At 36.7% G+C, this 17,553-nt stretch overlaps 1 protein-coding gene across 1 annotated transcript in view; it reads right to left on the bottom strand.

The window, feature by feature from the left end:
• LOC133561705 (mannosyl-oligosaccharide 1,2-alpha-mannosidase IA) overlaps positions 1-17,553 on the bottom strand; it is a 349,703-nt gene that overhangs the window by 148,748 nt on the left and 183,402 nt on the right. The gene's annotated exons all lie outside the window — the stretch shown is intronic.

The following is a 17,553-nucleotide window of genomic DNA, read 5'->3' as shown; positions in this document are numbered from 1 at the left end:
CCCTTTATTTAGAAAAGCATCAAAATGTATCAAAATATGTTTTGGTAGCAAAATATCGGCATGGGTACCACCCTAGTGCACACATTGATCGTCCCCATGAGTCCCATGGTTCTGAATAGTATTTCATGCAAACTCCACAAACAAAAGTTTTTCTAGCCAGCATTTAAACCAGTAACCTTTTTGTCGCACATCAGCACAAACTGTTTCACTCTGCTACTCGGAATAAAAACGTATCCATGTTGGATTGTTTCAGACGCTGACGGGAACGCAGAGAATAGGGAGAAAGATGAGGTGTTTACATCTACAGTAGTTGGTGAAAGATGAGCCCTTGAATGCAAACTAACTCAATTGTTTACCTCTAAGAAGATGCTACAATAGGACGGGGATTTATCACCCTAAAACAACTTTTAATAAATCAAACGTTGGCATCTTCTGTGCTTGGAGGGAATTAGATGACGACTTTGAGGTTTTTCCACCATTTCAGTCCCAAAAGGTCTTTAAATCCGAGGTCGTCGGCTCTCCAGTCCGCGCAGTTATTGTAGCTTAACGAGAAAACGCAACAAATCCGCTCTTCAGCGAGCTGTGGGTTGAAAAACCATCAAAGTCATAGTCCAAGTCGTGACAATAATGTAGACAAAATAATGATAAATTACACTATATGTTACTGCATACGTCAGCAGACTAATTAGGAGTCTTTGTTTGTTTACTTACTACAAAAAGACAAGTTGTCTAGTATGTTTAACATTTTATTTAAGGACTAAATTACAATAATAAACATATGTTTCATGTACACCAAGATTGCATTTTTTTATAACGGCAATTTTTTGTGGTCCCCTTTATTTAGAAAAGCATCAAAAAGTATCAAAATATGTTTTGGTAGCAAAATATCGGCATGGGTACCACCCTAGTGCACACATTGATCGTCCCCATGAGTCCCATGGTTCTGAATAGTATTTCATGCAAACTCCACAAACAAAAGTTTTTTTAGCCAGCATTTAAACCAGTAACCTTTTTGTCGCACATCAGCACAAACTGTTTCACTCTGCTACTCGGAATAAAAACGTATCCATGTTGGATTGTTTCAGACGCTGACGGGAACGCAGAGAATAGGGAGAAAGATGAGGTGTTTACATCTACAGTAGTTGGTGAAAGATGAGCCCTTGAATGCAAACTAACTCAATTGTTTACCTCTAAGAAGATGCTACAATAGGACGGGGATTTATCCCCCCCAAAAAAACATTAAATGAATGAAAATCTTCTGTGCTTGAAGGGAATTAGATGACGACTGTGAAGTTTTTCCACCGTTTCAGTCCCAAAGGGTCTTTAAATCCGAGGTCGTGGGCTCTCCGGTCCGCGCTGTTATTGTAGCTTAACGAGAAAACACAACAAATCCGCTCTTCAGCGCATCTGTGGGTTGACTTGAGAGATTGACGCTCAGGATTGTTCCCAGCCTGGGAGCCGGAGAGGAGAGCTGAGACATCCGCAGCAACGGACTGTCCTGCTCCCAAAAATGTTCTCTCAACTGCTTTTGTATGCACTTCACTTGCTGTGATGGAACAAAAACATGACAGGCGTAGCTCTGAATGCTAAGTAGCACCACTCAGTGAACACTTGCAGCTCTAGAATCTTCTTCTCTCTGTTTGCAAGACCCGTTTCACTTCTAAGAAACAATGTCAGTAAAGACATGTCCACTCTAGGGATGTGTTCATACCAATGCTTTGGTACCGCTACCAAAATGTATTTTGATACTTATCTAAACAAAGGGGACCACAAAAATGTCATTATTGGCTTTATTTGACCCAAACAATTTTAAGTGGACATGAAACTTATGTTTATTATTGTCATTTAGTACCTAAATAAAATGTTGAACATACTAAACGTGTCTTTTAGTAGTAAGTAAACAAAGGAAGACACCTAATTAGTCTGCAGTAACATATTGTGTCATTTATACACCTGTTATTTTGTACACATTATTAAGGACAAACTGTAAAAGTGGACTATTAATCTCCTTGTTCATTTACTGTTAATATCTGCTTATTTTCAGTTTTAACATGTTCCATCTACACTTCTTTTAAAATGTAATAATCACTTATTCTTCTCTTCTTTGATACTTGACATTAGTTTTGGATGATACCCCACATTTAGGTATCGATCCGATACCAAGTAGTTGCAGGCTCATACAATAAAACATAATAGCTAATAAACCAATAATAATATGGTTAAAAAATACCGATGTAAAGGGTAGGTGTCGGGCTGTTTTCTGTTTTAACATGTTCTATCTACACTTCTGTTCAAATGTAATAATCACTTATTCTTCTCTTCTTTGATACTTGACATTAGTTTTGATGATACCACACATTTAGGTATCGATCCGATTCCAAGTTGTTGCAGGCTCATACAATAAAATATAATAGCTAATAAACCAATATGGTTAAAAAATACCGATGTAAAGGGTAGGTGTCGGGCTGTTTTCTGTTTTATCACGTTCTATCTACACTTCTGTTAAAATGTAATAATCACTCATTCTTCTCTTCTTTCATACTTGACATTAGTTTTGGATGATACCACACATTTAGGTATCAATCCGATACCAAGTCGTTGCAGGCTCATACAGTAAAACATAATAGCTAATAAACCAATAATAATATGGTTAAAAAATACCGATGTAAATGGTAGGTGTCGGGCTGTTTTCTGTTTTAACATGTTCTATCTACACTTCTGTTCAAATGTAATAATCACTTATTCTTCTCTTCTTTGATACTTGACATTAGTTTTGGATGATACCACACATTTAGGTATCGATCCGATTCCAAGTTGTTGCGGGCTCATACAATAAAATATAATAGCTAATAAACCAGTAATAATATGGTTAGAAAATACCGATGTAAAGGGTAGGTGTCGGCCTGTTTTCTGTTTTATCATGTTCTATCTACACTTCTGTTAAAATGTAATAATCACTTATTCTTCTCTTCTTTCATACTTGACATTAGTTTTGGATGATACCACACATTTAGGTATCGATTCGATACCAAGTAGTTACAGGATCATACATTGGTCATATTCAAAGTCCTAATGTGTCCAGGGACTTATTTACGGACTTTATAAACATAATATGAAAAAAATATATATATATTTTTTACCATAAGAAATACTGATATTATCACAGTAGTATCGACTAGATACACTGTTGTACCCCATTACCATGAATTGATTTACGTGGACCCTGACTGAAACAAGTTGAAAAACTTATTGGGGTGTTACCATTTAGTGGTCAATTGTACGCAATATTTCCTGTACTGTGCAATCTACTAATACAAGTTTCAATCGATCAATCAAAACCCATGGCATTTGTTTAAATTGTGACGCCGGTGAGCTATGGTATCCTCCTACGGTGTGTAGCAAAGCATGTTTAGCTATTCCTCGTCCTCCAGTGATAATGGTACATTGTTTGTTGCCATGGAGACAAGGATTAGTGATTTAGAAGTACCTAAAAATGGGACAGTAAGAAATATTGATGTTATCATAGTAGTATCGACTAGATACGCTCCTGTACTTGGTATCATTACAGTGGATGCCAGGTGTAGATCCACCCGTGGTGTTTGTTTACATTGTGACGCCGGTGAGCTATTGTATCCTCCTACTTTTTTGTTGCCATGGAGACAAGGATTAGTGATTTAGAAGCACCTAAAAAAAATATGTGACGGTAAGAAATATTGATGTTATCATAGTAGTATCGACTAGATACGCGCTTGTACTTGGTATCATTACAGTGGATGTCAGGAGTAGATCCACACATGACATTTGTTTACATTTTGACGCTGGTGAGCTATTGTATCCTCCTACGGTGTGTAGTGAAGCATGTTTAACTATTCCTTGTCCTCCAGTGATAACGATACACTGTTTGTCGCCATGGAGACACGGATTATTGATTTAGAAGTAGCTAAAAAACTGCCAGCCATGTCTTAAAGCAGCTCTTCCTGAGGGTGTTTCAGTGTTATAACTTCACCTTTATCTTTATTTTTCACACCAAAATGCGTCCATTCTCCCTTTTTTCTGTCTACACGCTGTGTCTGCTTGTAAGTACTCTGTGTGCGCGCGCTGCCGAACATGCTCCTCTGCTCGTAAAACCAGCTACGTTACGATGACGCACTGACATGCACGAGAACCGGTTCTTTTCAGAGTATAGTACCGTTTTTGAGTCATTATTACCGCGACGCTATACCAGTACCGGTATACCGTTCAACCCTCGTCTAGTCTAAATGATGCCGTATCAAAAAGTTCCCTGATCTAGATCTTTGATGTGACTTATTAGGGACCGAATGTCCCTTTGGGACAGAGGACCCTATTGTATTTCTAAGGTTTTATTATTGTTAAACCGCCGCCTCTTTGAGCTGTAATTTGAGCCCCTTAACATGCTTCACAACTCACCAAATTTAACACACACATCAGGACTGGCGAAAATTGCCATCTAATAAAAAAAAAAAACGCCAAAACTCAAAATTGCGCTCTAGCGCCCCCTAGGAAAAAAGCACAGACAAAACTGCTTGTAACTTCCGTTAGGAATGTCGTAGAGACATGTAACAAACTCCTCTATGTAGGTCTGACTTACACCTAGATTTCATTCATTGACATGCTTCAGCAAAAATCCACAACAAGCTGGCAAAAGCCCCTTCAAAACAAAAGTTCCCTAAAAAATGTCATTTTTGCGTCTTTGAGCTGTAATTTGACCCCCTTAAAATGCTTCAAAACTCACCAAACTGGACACACACACATCAGGACTGGTGAAAATCGCCATCTAATAATAAAAAAAAACAACAACAAAAAAACTCTAAATTGCGCTCTAGCACCCCCTAGGAATAAAACACTGACAAGACTGCTCTTGGGAAGAAAACACAGACAAAACTGCTTGTAACTTCCGGTAGGAATGTCGCAGAGACATGAAACAAAAACCTCCATGTAGGTCTCGCTTAGACCTACATTTCATTCATTGACATCCTTCAGCAAAAATCAACAAGAAGTTGGCAATCACCCCCTCAAAACAAAAGTTTTGTAAAAACATGTCACCTTTTTTTCAAACATTATCTCCTCTGAGCGCGTTTGCTGTGTCGGCTTTAAACTCGCACAGGAAAGAGATTGAACCCTTCTGATTAAAAGTTGCGCAACTTTTAATCAGTGGATAACAGTGGATAGCAGTTTTCTAACTGCACCGGTTTTGATTTTACGAGCCTTCAAAGAACCGCTGCGCTGATGCTGCTGCGCTGCTGCCTTCTCAAGATGGTTGCTTAAAAGCAGGAAGCACCAGCGTGACCACACAATGCAGAGAAGGTAGGTACTGTGCGGATAAAGATATGTTGACTGGGTGAAAGAAGGCGGCACAAGTTTGACTCCATGATACAGAGAAGGTAGGTAATGTGTAGGTAAAGATATGTTGTCTGGGTGATGGCAGGAAGCACCAGCGTGTATGGGTGACAGAAAGAAGCACCAGCGTGACCCCAGGATGCAGGGAAGGTAGGTAATGTGCAGGTAAAGATATGTTGAACGGGTAAAGGCAGGAAACACCAGCAAAATTCGGTCCCGTCCATCGCTGCTTGCAGCTTTAATTTACATTTGCACTTCATCATTCCCGAAACCGTCATTTCAATATTGATCGAGTGTGTTCTCCAGCCTTAAATCCCGCCAACAGACAGACAGCCAACCCAACAGAAGCAGATTAAAGGATGACCCCTTTGGCGAAATGATTTATGTGGAATGAAAGTTGGAAAAAATAAAAATAAATTCAAAAAAAAAAAAAAAGACCGTCAAAGCTCTCAGATCCAAAGTACACAGCAAACATACTGATTGGATTTTTATGTCGGGAATAAAGCCTCATAAAACATGACATCATCGTCGTCATGGCCGCCCTGGCTTTGACATCAACGCCTTCGTCTCCCACCATGCTTGGTTTTAATGCTAATTCTCTTATTGTGCTGAAAGTATGAGATGGCCATTACCGATGAATGTCCGTCACAAACGCCAACCCCCTCTGGCTCGGACTATTTTTAGTACCCTGGCTGACAAGCTGCTGGCTCATTATGTGTCTGCGTTAACAGCGTGGAGACGCTCCCCTAAAATAAGAAAAATCACCTCAGTTGCGGCAAATAATCTGCACTTTGTTGAATATGAAACATCATTATCATGTAGCGTTATCACTGGAGGATGAGGCGAAACATGTGGTACACAGAGAGCAATTAACGGCCCAATGTTACATTCTAAAAATACGATTGAAAAAATACAAAACATAAGCAGTGGTATAAAAGAGCAAACATGGGAAATTTAACAGGAAAATGTTGCAATTTTGACTTTAATAACACAAAGCTGCCATGCAAGCTGTTTCTTTCTTTTAAAAAAAATAATGAATCAAAATCAATGTCATTATGAATTATTGACCTATTCAAGGCTCAAATTATGTCACATCAAATATTCCACTTTGAGATACTTTTTGTGTAAAATGCTACATATTTAGTGTTTTCCACACGTTTTTGTTTTAAAACGAAAAAAAAAACAAAAAACAGAAACAACAATAAAACTTATAATTGACGGATGGATCTGAAGTTGATCTCGAGATTATTGTGTTGAAAGTAAACAAAATAATTCCAATGTATTTTTTAATACTTTAATGAATAGGACCATTTTAGATCTCCATTAATTTTAGTGTGTTTTTTTTTAAAGTAATCAAAGTAATTATAATTTATTTTTAATACTTTAATGAATAGGACCATTTTGGATCCCCAATAATTTTTGTGTGAATTTTTTAAAAGTAATCAAAGTAATTATAATTTATTTTGTAATACTTTAATGAATAGGACCGTTTAGGATCCCCAATAATTTTAGTGTGATATTTTTTAAAAGTAATCAAAGTAATTATAATTTATATTTTAATACTTTAATGAATGGGACCATTTTGGATCCCCAATAATTTTAGTGTGATTTTTTTTAAAGTAATCAAAGTAATTATAATTTATTCTTTAATACTTTAATGAATGGGACCAATTTGGATCCCCAATCATTTTAGTGTGATTTTTTTAAAAAGTAATCAAAGTAATTATAATTTATTTTTTAATACTTTAATGAATAGGAGCATTTTGGATCCCAAATAATTTTAGTGGGATTTTTTTTTTTAAGTAATCAAAGTAATTATAATTTTTTTTTAATACTTTAATGAATAGGACCATTTTGGATCCCCTATTATTTTAGTGTGATTTTCTTTTTTGAAGTAATCAAAGTAATTATAATTTATTCTTTAATACTTTAATGAATGGGACCAATTTGGATCCCCAATCATTCTAGTGTGATTTTTTTTAAAGTAATCAAAGTAATTATAATTTATTTTTTAATACTTTAATGAATAGGACCAATTTGGATCCCCGATCATTTTAGTGTGATTTTTTTTAAAGTAATCAAAGTAATTATAATAAATTTTTTAATACTTTAATGAATAGGACCATTTTGGATCCCCAATAATTTTAAAGTGATTTTTTTTAAAAGTAATCAAAGTAATTATAATTTATTTTGTAATACTTTAATGAATAGGACCGTTTAGGATCCCCAATAATTTTAGTGTGATTTTTTTTCTAAGTAATCAAAGTAATTATAATTTATTTTTTAAAACTTTAATGAATGGGACCATTTTGGATCCCCAATAATTTTAGTGTGTTTTTTTTTTCAAAGTAATCAAAGTAATTATAATTTATTTTTTAATACTTTAATGAATAGGACCATTTTGGATCCCCAGTCATTTTAGTGTTTTGTTTTTTTTTTTAAGTGCCATAGCTCAAAAAACTGTAATGAATTAAAATCAATGTTGTTAGGACTTATTGACCTTTTTAAAGCTACACTTATTATATAATCTAAAATATTCCACTTAAAAATGGGTGAAAATATTGCATATTTTGTGTTTTTTCTAGAAAAAAATGGTTTTCTTTGACAAAAAGAGCATACAATATAATTTTTTAAAACTGTTATATTAACAGATAGTCCTAATGTTGATCTAGAGATTTAAACCTACAATTATAATAATAATACTGAATAATGATACATTTTTAATATTTTTTTGACCAAAACCCTTTGGTGTCCCCGGGATCAAGACTGAGTGGAGGACTAAATGAATATTTTTATACATATATTGTATTGGTTTTTAAAATAAAAATTTTAAAAATGGCCCCAGGTTGCTTTGATTTTTCAGTGTGCGGCTCTCAGTGGAAAAAAAAAGTTGGTTTTGCACAATGTTACTAAAAATAAAAAACACCTGATATGTCTGCTAATAGTTGCCATTTTGTGGTCCTTATACACACACCATAATACAGTTGGGAAATTGTGTTAGATGTAAATATAAACAATACAATGATTTGCAAATCCTTTTCAACCCATATTCAGTTGAATATGCTACAAAAACAACATATTTGATGTTCAAACTCATAAACGTTTTTAATATTTTTTGCAAATAATCATTAAACTTTAGAATTTGATGCCAGCAACACGTGACAAAGAAGTTGGGAAAGGTGGCAATAAATACTGATAAAGTTGAGGGATGCCCATCAAACTCTTATTTGGAACATCCCAAAGGTGTGCAGGCTAATTGGGAACAGGTGGGTGCCATGATTGGGTATAAAAGCAGCTTCCCCAAAAAATGCTCAGTCTTTCACAAGAAAGGATGGGGCGAGGTACACCCCTTTGTCCACAACTGCGTGAGCAAATAGTCAAACAGTTTAAGAACAACGTTTCTCAAAGTGCAATTGCAACAAATTTAGGGATTTCAACATCTACGCTCCATAATATCATCAAAAGGTTCAGAGAATCTGGAGAAATCACTCCACGTAAGCGGCATGGCCGGAAACCAACATTGAATGACCGTGACCTTCGATCCCTCAGATGGCACTGTATCAAAAACTTATATCTATCTCTAAAGGATATCACCACATGGGCTCAGGAACACTTCAGAAAACCACTGTCACTAAATACAGTTTGTCGCTACATCTGTAAGTGCAAGTTAAAGCTCTACTATGCAAAGCAAAAGCCGTTTATCAACAACATCCAGAAACGCCGCCGCCTTCTCTGGGCCCGAGATCATCTAAGATGGACTGATGCAAAGTGGAAAAGTGTTCTGTGGTCTGACGAGTCCACATTTCAAATTGTTTTTGGAAATATTCGACATCGTGTCATCCGGACCAAAGGAGAAGCGAACCATCCAGACTGTTATCCACGCAAAGTTCAAAAGCCAGCATGTGTGATGGTATGGGGGTGCATTAGTGCCCAAGGCATGGGTAACTTACACATCTGTGAAGGCACCATTAATGCTGAAAGGTACATACAGGTAAGCGCTGTCTTTTCCATGGACGCCCCTGCTTATTTCAGCAAAACAATGCCAAGCCACATTCAGCACGTGTTACAACAGCGTGGCTTCGTAAAAAAAAGAGTGCGGGTACTTTCCTGGCCCGCCTGCAGTTCAGACCTGTCTCCCATGGAAAATGTGTGGCGCATTATGAAGCGTAAAATACGACAGCGGAGACCCCGGACTGTTGAACGAATGAAGCTCTACATAAAACAAGAATGGGAAAGAATTCCACTTTCAAAGCTTCAACAATTAGTTTCCTCAGTTCCCAAACGTTTATTGAGTGTTGTTAAAAGAAAAGGTGATGTAACACAGTGGTGAACATGCCCTTTCCCAACTACTTTGGCACGTGTTCCAGCCATGAAATTCTAAATGTATTATTATTTGCATTAAAAAAAAAAAGTTTATGAGTTTGAACATCAAATATCTTGTCTTTGTAGTGCATTCAACTGAATATGGGTTGAAAAGGATTTGCAAATCATTGTATTCTGTTTAAATTTACATCTAACACAATTTCCCAACTCATATGGAAACAGGGTTTGTACAACACAAATGTAACGTTGAAATAATATGCTTTTTGACGACGTTTATTCAACGTCGATGTTCTGACGTTGATTTGACCATTGAAATTTGGTCATTTCCCGACTAATATTCTACAACACCAAACGTTGAAACATCATGCTTCTTGACAAGGTTTACTCAATGTCAGGTTGTAATGTTGGTTTGACTATTGAATGTTGGTCATTTGTAAATGTACAAATACAAATATTTTGCAAGATTGTACCAAAGTCAAATTTAAAAGACATAAGTGGGTAATCAACGCTGTATCAATGTCTTGTGCCTGCTGGGCTACGTGGTCATGAAGGGCAGAAACTTCAAAGAAGATACCGTATTTCCTTGAATTGCCGCCGGGGCGCTAATTCATTTAAAACCTCTTCTCACTCCGGCGTTTACCAAAGGCATCCGGTAAATGTAGGCCTGCGCTTATAAATTTGAGTGTGATGTAAGGATACCCTCATGAAAAGCACATTTAATTAAAAAAACGTTATTATGGTCTTACCTTTACTTATAAATGAAGTCCATGCGCAGCTCTTTCTGATCAAAAGCATCGATAACTTGTTTATAGAAGTCTTCCTTATCTTTCTTCAGTTTTAAAAGTCTCTATGTCTCAATGGAGATCTTCCTTTATTACCTCCTGCTTCGATTGAAAGTCCAGTTTAGAAAACTGTTTTATTGTAGCTATGTTATCCTCCATGTTAAAAGTGCAAGCGAGAGGAAAAAATAAACGATCGCTGCTCACTCTTGCTGCTTGTTGTCACTTCTTCTGCAGCCGAGTAGTCGCAAGATGGATCACTAGCGCCCTCTACCACCAGGAGGCGGGAGTCATTTAATGACTCATATTTGACACACGCAGCTACGGTATATTAATAAAACATAGCTGCTTACTGTTCTTTTTAGCATATTCAATAGCTTGGACCTTAAATCCTACTGAATAGCTCTTAATCTTCTTCCCTTTATGCGATTTCAAATGATTGAAATCAGCCTCCTCCATTTTGAAAATGATGACAGGTGAAGTGTCACTCGTGACGTGACGAGTTTGGCCCGGTGGAAATTCTAGGGAGGCGCATACTATATACCCGGCAGCAATTCAGAGTAGACAGATAATTGGGGTCCATGTTAAACAATACAAACCACTTAACTTAGTTAAGTGCGATCAATACAATAATTAATTGATGCAATGAAATATTCAGAAGCTACTTTGTTCAGAGGAAAGCTAACAAGATTCAGCCTTGAGAGTTACACAACTCCGGTATCAAACAGGCGGCAATACGGATGCAGTTCAGTGCGTGAGGCGAGCGCCTGGTCTTTAAGTACGGAGCGGCAGAGATGTTTCCGGCGTGCGTCCGCCGTGGATGCAATCATGTCTGCGTCACATTTAGGAACAAGGCATCCAATTTCATACCCGGCTTCACCTGCGGCTGCCTTGATGACATTTACCAGATCACATCCGCCGGAGACTCTGACTATTTTCGCGGGAAGTGTAAGAAAAATACATTTGCTTATGTCGCTGTTGTTTTGTGAGGGTGATTTATTCCAAGAACATATGAGGCGTACTCGGGCTCAACGCTTGGCCGCACGGCACACTCCGCCAAGGAAATTGTTAGCGAGAAGATGAGAACTGTGCTCGTTGTTAGAGACTCCGTGGTCTTTCTAGTCGTACGGATTCTTCAGTCATCACTTGAAGAAACATTTGTAAGTTTTACAATATAACTACAACTGTTTATACTTACTAAAAGGTCACATGTGGGATGTCTGTTGGTGTGTTTCTACACTGCAAAAACTGAAATCTAAGTAAGATTCATTATTATGTTAGACCCACTTTGGACTGGACTCTCAAACTATTATGTTAGATCCACTATGGACTGGACTCTCACATTATTATGTTGGATCCACTATGGACTGGACTCTCACTATTAAGTTAGATCCACTATGAACTGGACTCTCACACTATTATGTTAGATCCACTATGGACTGGACTCTCACACTATTATGTTAGATCCACTATGGACTGGACTCTCACTATTATGTTAGATCCACTATGGACTGGACTCTCACTATTATGTTAGATCCACTATGGACTGGACTCTCACACTATTATGTTAGATCCACTATGGACTGGACTCTCGCACTATTATGTTAGATCCACTATGGACTGGACTCTCGCACTATTATGTTAGATCCACTATGGACTGGACTCTCGCACTATTATGTTAGATCCACAATGGACTGGACTCTCGCACTATTATGTTAGACCCACTATGGACTGGACTCTCACACTACTATGTTAGATCCACTATGGACTGGACTCTCACTATTATGTTAGATCCACTATGGACTGGACTCTCACACTATTATGTTAGATCCACTATGGACTGGACTCTCACACTATTATGTTAGATCCACTATGGACTGGACTCTCACACTATTATGTTAGATCCACTATGGACTGGACTTTCACACTATTATGTTAGATCCACTATGGACTGGACTCTCACACTATTATGTTAGATCCACTATGGACTGGACTCTCACACTATTATGTTAGATCTACTATGGACTGGACTTTCACATTATTATGTTAGACCCACTATGGACTGGACTCTCAAACTATTATGTTAGATCCACTATGGACTGGACTCTCACACTATTATGTTAGATCCACTATGGACTGGACTATCACACTATTATGTTAGATCCACTATGGACTGGACTGTCGCACTATTATGTTAGATCCACTATGGAATGGACTCTCGCACTATTATGTTAGATCTACTATGGACTGGACTTTCGCACTATTATGTTAGATCCACTATGGACTGGACTCTCACACTATTATGTTAGATCTACTATGGACTGGACTTTCACACTATTATGTTAGATCCACTATGGACTGGACTCTCACACTATTATGTTAGATCCACTATGGACTGGACTATCACACTATTATGTTAGATCCACTATGGACTGGACTCTCGCACTATTATGATAGATCCACTATGGACTGGACTCTCGCACTATTATGTTAGATCCACTATGGACTGGACTATCACACTATTATGTTAGATCCACTATGGACTGGACTCTCGCACTATTATGTTAGATCCACTATGGAATGGACTCTCGCACTATTATGTTAGATCTACTATGGACTGGACTTTCGCACTATTATGTTAGATCCACTATGGACTGGACTCTCACACTATTATGTTAGATCTACTATGGACTGGACTTTCACACTATTATGTTAGATCCACTATGGACTGGACTCTCACACTATCATGTTAGATCCACTATGGACTGGACTCTCACACAATTATGTTAGATCCACTATGGACTGGACTCTCACACTATTATGTTAGATCCACTATGGACTGGACTCTCAAAGTATTATGTTTGATCCACTGTGGACTGGACTCTCACACTATTATGTTAGATCCACTATGGACTGGACTCTCGCACTATTATGTTAGATCCACTATGGACTGGACTCTCGCACTATTATGTTAGATCCACAATGGACTGGACTCTCGCACTATTATGTTAGACCCACTATGGACTGGACTCTCACACTACTATGTTAGATCCACTATGGACTGGACTCTCACTATTATGTTAGATCCACTATGGACTGGACTCTCACACTATTATGTTAGATCCACTATGGACTGGACTCTCACACTATTATGTTAGATCCACTATGGACTGGACTCTCACACTATTATGTTAGATCCACTATGGACTGGACTCTCACACTATTATGTTAGATCCACTATGGACTGGACTCTCACACTATTATGTTAGATCCACTATGGACTGGACTTTCACACTATTATGTTAGATGCACTATGGACTGGACTCTCACACTATTATGTTAGATCCACTATGGACTGGACTCTCACACTATTTATTATGTTAGATCTACTATGGACTGGACTTTCACACTATTATGTTAGATCCACTATGGACTGGACTCTCACACTATTATGTTAGATCCACTATGGACTGGACTCTCACACTATTATGTTAGATCCACTATGGACTGGACTATCACACTATTATGTTAGATCCACTATGGACTGGACTCTCGCACTATTATGTTAGATCTACTATGGACTGGACTTTCGCACTATTATGTTAGATCCACTATGGACTGGACTCTCACACTATTATGTTAGATCCACTATGGAATGGACTCTCGCACTATTATGTTAGATCTACTATGGACTGGACTTTCGCACTATTATGTTAGATCCACTATGGACTGGACTCTCACACTATTATGTTAGATCTACTATGGACTGGACTTTCACACTATTATGTTAGATCCACTATGGACTGGACTCCCACACTATTATGTTAGATCCACTATGGACTGGACTATCACACTATTATGTTAGATCCACTATGGACTGGACTCTCGCACTATTATGTTAGATCCACTATGGACTGGACTCTCGCACTATTATGTTAGATCTACTATGGACTGGACTTTCACACTATTATGTTAGATCCACTATGGATCTATATATATATATATATATATATATATATATATATATATATATATATATATATATATATATATATATATATATATAAAACTTGTCTTTTTCTATTGTAGGGTTATACAGTTTACCTGTACTAGTATAGTATCCAGTACTCATTAATCAAAAACGGTACTATACTCTGTTTGAAAAGTACCGTTTTGTTTTTTTACAGACATGATATGCACGTTTTAACGTTGTGACATTGCTAGTTTGACAAGCAGAGGAGCGTGTTCGGCAGCGCGCACACACAGAGATTCTTACAGCTATTATTATCACTGGAGGACAAGGAATAGCAAAACATGCTTCACTACACACCATAGGAGGATACAATAGCTCACCGGCGTCACAATGTAAACAAATGCCATGGGTGGATCTACACCTGACATCCACTGTAATGATAACAAGTACAATAGTGTATCTAGTCGGTACTACTATGATTCCATAAAATCTCATATTATGTTTATAAAGTCAGTAAATATGTCCCTGGACACATGAGGACTTTGATTATGACCAATGTATGATCCTGTAACTACTTGGTATCGGATCGATACCTAAATTTGTGGTATCATCACACATTTAGTAAAAATGAGTGATTATTACATTTGAACAGAAGTGTAGATATAACATGTTAAAAGAGAAAATAAGCAGATATTAACAGTAAATGAAAGAGAAGATTAATAATAATTTTTTACAGTTTGTCCCTCATTATGTGTACAAAATAATAGGTGTATAAATGACACAATATGTTACTGCAGACTAATTAGGAGTCTTTGTTTGTTTACTTACTACTAAAAGACAAGTTGTCTAGAATGTTCAACATTTTATTTAAGGACTAAATGACAATAATAAACATATGTTTCATGTACACTAAGATTTTTTGTTCAAATAAAGCCAATAATGAAATTTTTTGTGGTCCCCTATATTTTGAAAAGTACTGAAATACATTTTGGTACCGGTACCAAAATATAGGTATGGGGACAACACTACTCTATTGTTTTGTTCGTTACTTGGATATATTTTTTTCGTCATTTTTGGTCGAGTAAAGAGTGACTTGACCCTCAAATCCTCAAAAGTATGAGCATGTGAGACTTGCGTCGGACAAGAACACAGCGTAAGATAAGAAATAAGTATTTATTAAACTAACAAAACAGGCTAGAACAAAAACACTGGTGCTACGCAGAATAGGCAAACAAAAGGAGCTAGCATGGGAGCTAGGGAAACAAACAGAAACACGTAACTTGGCACAAAGGCACAAAAAGGGAAAACAAAAACTACTGGCATGAAAGCTAGGGAAAAACAAAACGCAGCGCGAGAAATAGCGAGTATAAACATGGAAATCAAGTCGTCATCTGTCGCGTGAAAGCAAATTAGGATCCGAGGCGGAAGAACGAAAAAGGGCAGGCTTAAATAAGGCAGTGATCAGTAGAAACAGGTGTGCGTTGAAAGCAATGGGCAGGTAACCTAATAAGCTATAATGGTGACCGAACAAAACAGGAACTAAGGACGTCAAACAACAGAGTGTGATACCAAAATGGAACAAAAACAAGAATATGGAATGATCCGGGCATCGTATCTTAACAGAGCAAGCAAAGAAGTCACTTCCAAATTGAGCATCTTTGCTGTACGGTCCTAACAAAAGGACAAACGATGGCTTCTTAAAGGTCTTACTTACCGAACAAGACCAGATCTGCCTCTCACTGAGGACTAATATAAAAAGGGGATATCAAAAAATCACAAGTCTCTCCTTTCTTCTTCAAGGAGGCTGCAGGAATATTCCAGATGATTGACAGGCAAGAAAGTGCGTTACCTTCCATTGAATGAAGCACTTTTCTGCTCCGCCAACAGAATGTGATAACATCCATTAAGGTAATATATCATCTTCGGCTTCCTGATGCTAATCAAGTTGTGCTCAGGAAAAATTATAACGCATGAATATTACAAAGTCAAAAAAAACCTTGTCAATCATTGAAATGGAATCACTTTTTTTTGCCAACACATATTCTATTTTATTCAAACCTGAAGGCAGGATTTGATCTAGAAATGTCCGATAATATCGGCCGAATGTAATATCGGAAATGATCGGTATCGGTTTCAAAAAGTAAAATGTATGAAGTAAAGAGCGCTGATGAACCTTAAAGGCACTGACTGCCTTCGCGTGCCGGCCCAGTCAAATAATATCTACGGCTTTTCACACGCAGAAGTGAATGTAAAGCATACTTGGTCAACGGCCATACAGGTCACACTGAGGGTGGCCGTACAAAAAACTTTAACATTGTTACAAATATGTGCCACGCTATGAACCCACACCAAACAAGAATGACAAACACATTTGGGGAGAATATCCGCAACGTAACACAACAAAAACGTTTATAAAAAAGGGTATTTCTGTCTGTTATTCCGTCATACATTTTTTGTCCTTTTACGGAAGATTTTTTGTAGAGAATAAATTATGAAAAAAAACACTTAATTGAACGGTTTAAAAGAGGACAAAATGGGAAAAAAATGAAAATTAAATTTTGAAACAAAGTTTATCTTCAATTTCGACTCTTTAAAATTCAAAATTCAACCGAAAAAAAGAAGAGAAAAACTAGCTAATTTGAATCTTTTTGAAAAAATTAAAAAAATAATTTATGGAACATCATTAGTCATTTTTCCTGATTAAGATTAATTTTAAAATTTTGATGACATGTTTTAAATAGGTTAAATTCCAATCTGCGTTTTGTTAGAATATATAACAAATTGGACCAAGCTATATTTCTAACAAAGACAAATCATAATTTTTTCTAGATTTTCCAGAACAAAAATTTTAAAATAAATTCAAAATACTTTGAAATAAGATTTAAATTTGATTCTAAAGGTTTTCTAGATTTGCCGGAATATTTTTGGGGAATTTTAATCATAATAAGTTAGAAAAAATATTTCACAAATATTCTTCGTCGGAAAAACAGAAGCTAAAATGAAGAATTAAATTAAAATGTATTTATTTTCTTTACAATAAAAAAATTATAATAATACTTGAACATTGATTTAAATTGTCAGGAAAGAAGAGGAAGGAATTTAAAAGGTGTTCAAAAATCC

The sequence above is a fragment of the Nerophis ophidion genome, linkage group LG11 (assembly GCF_033978795.1).
Source record: "Nerophis ophidion isolate RoL-2023_Sa linkage group LG11, RoL_Noph_v1.0, whole genome shotgun sequence".
Classification (NCBI taxonomy): Eukaryota; Metazoa; Chordata; class Actinopteri; order Syngnathiformes; family Syngnathidae; genus Nerophis; species Nerophis ophidion.
Note: the sequence above shows the minus strand (reverse complement) of the source record. Positions and strands in the feature narration are given on the sequence as shown.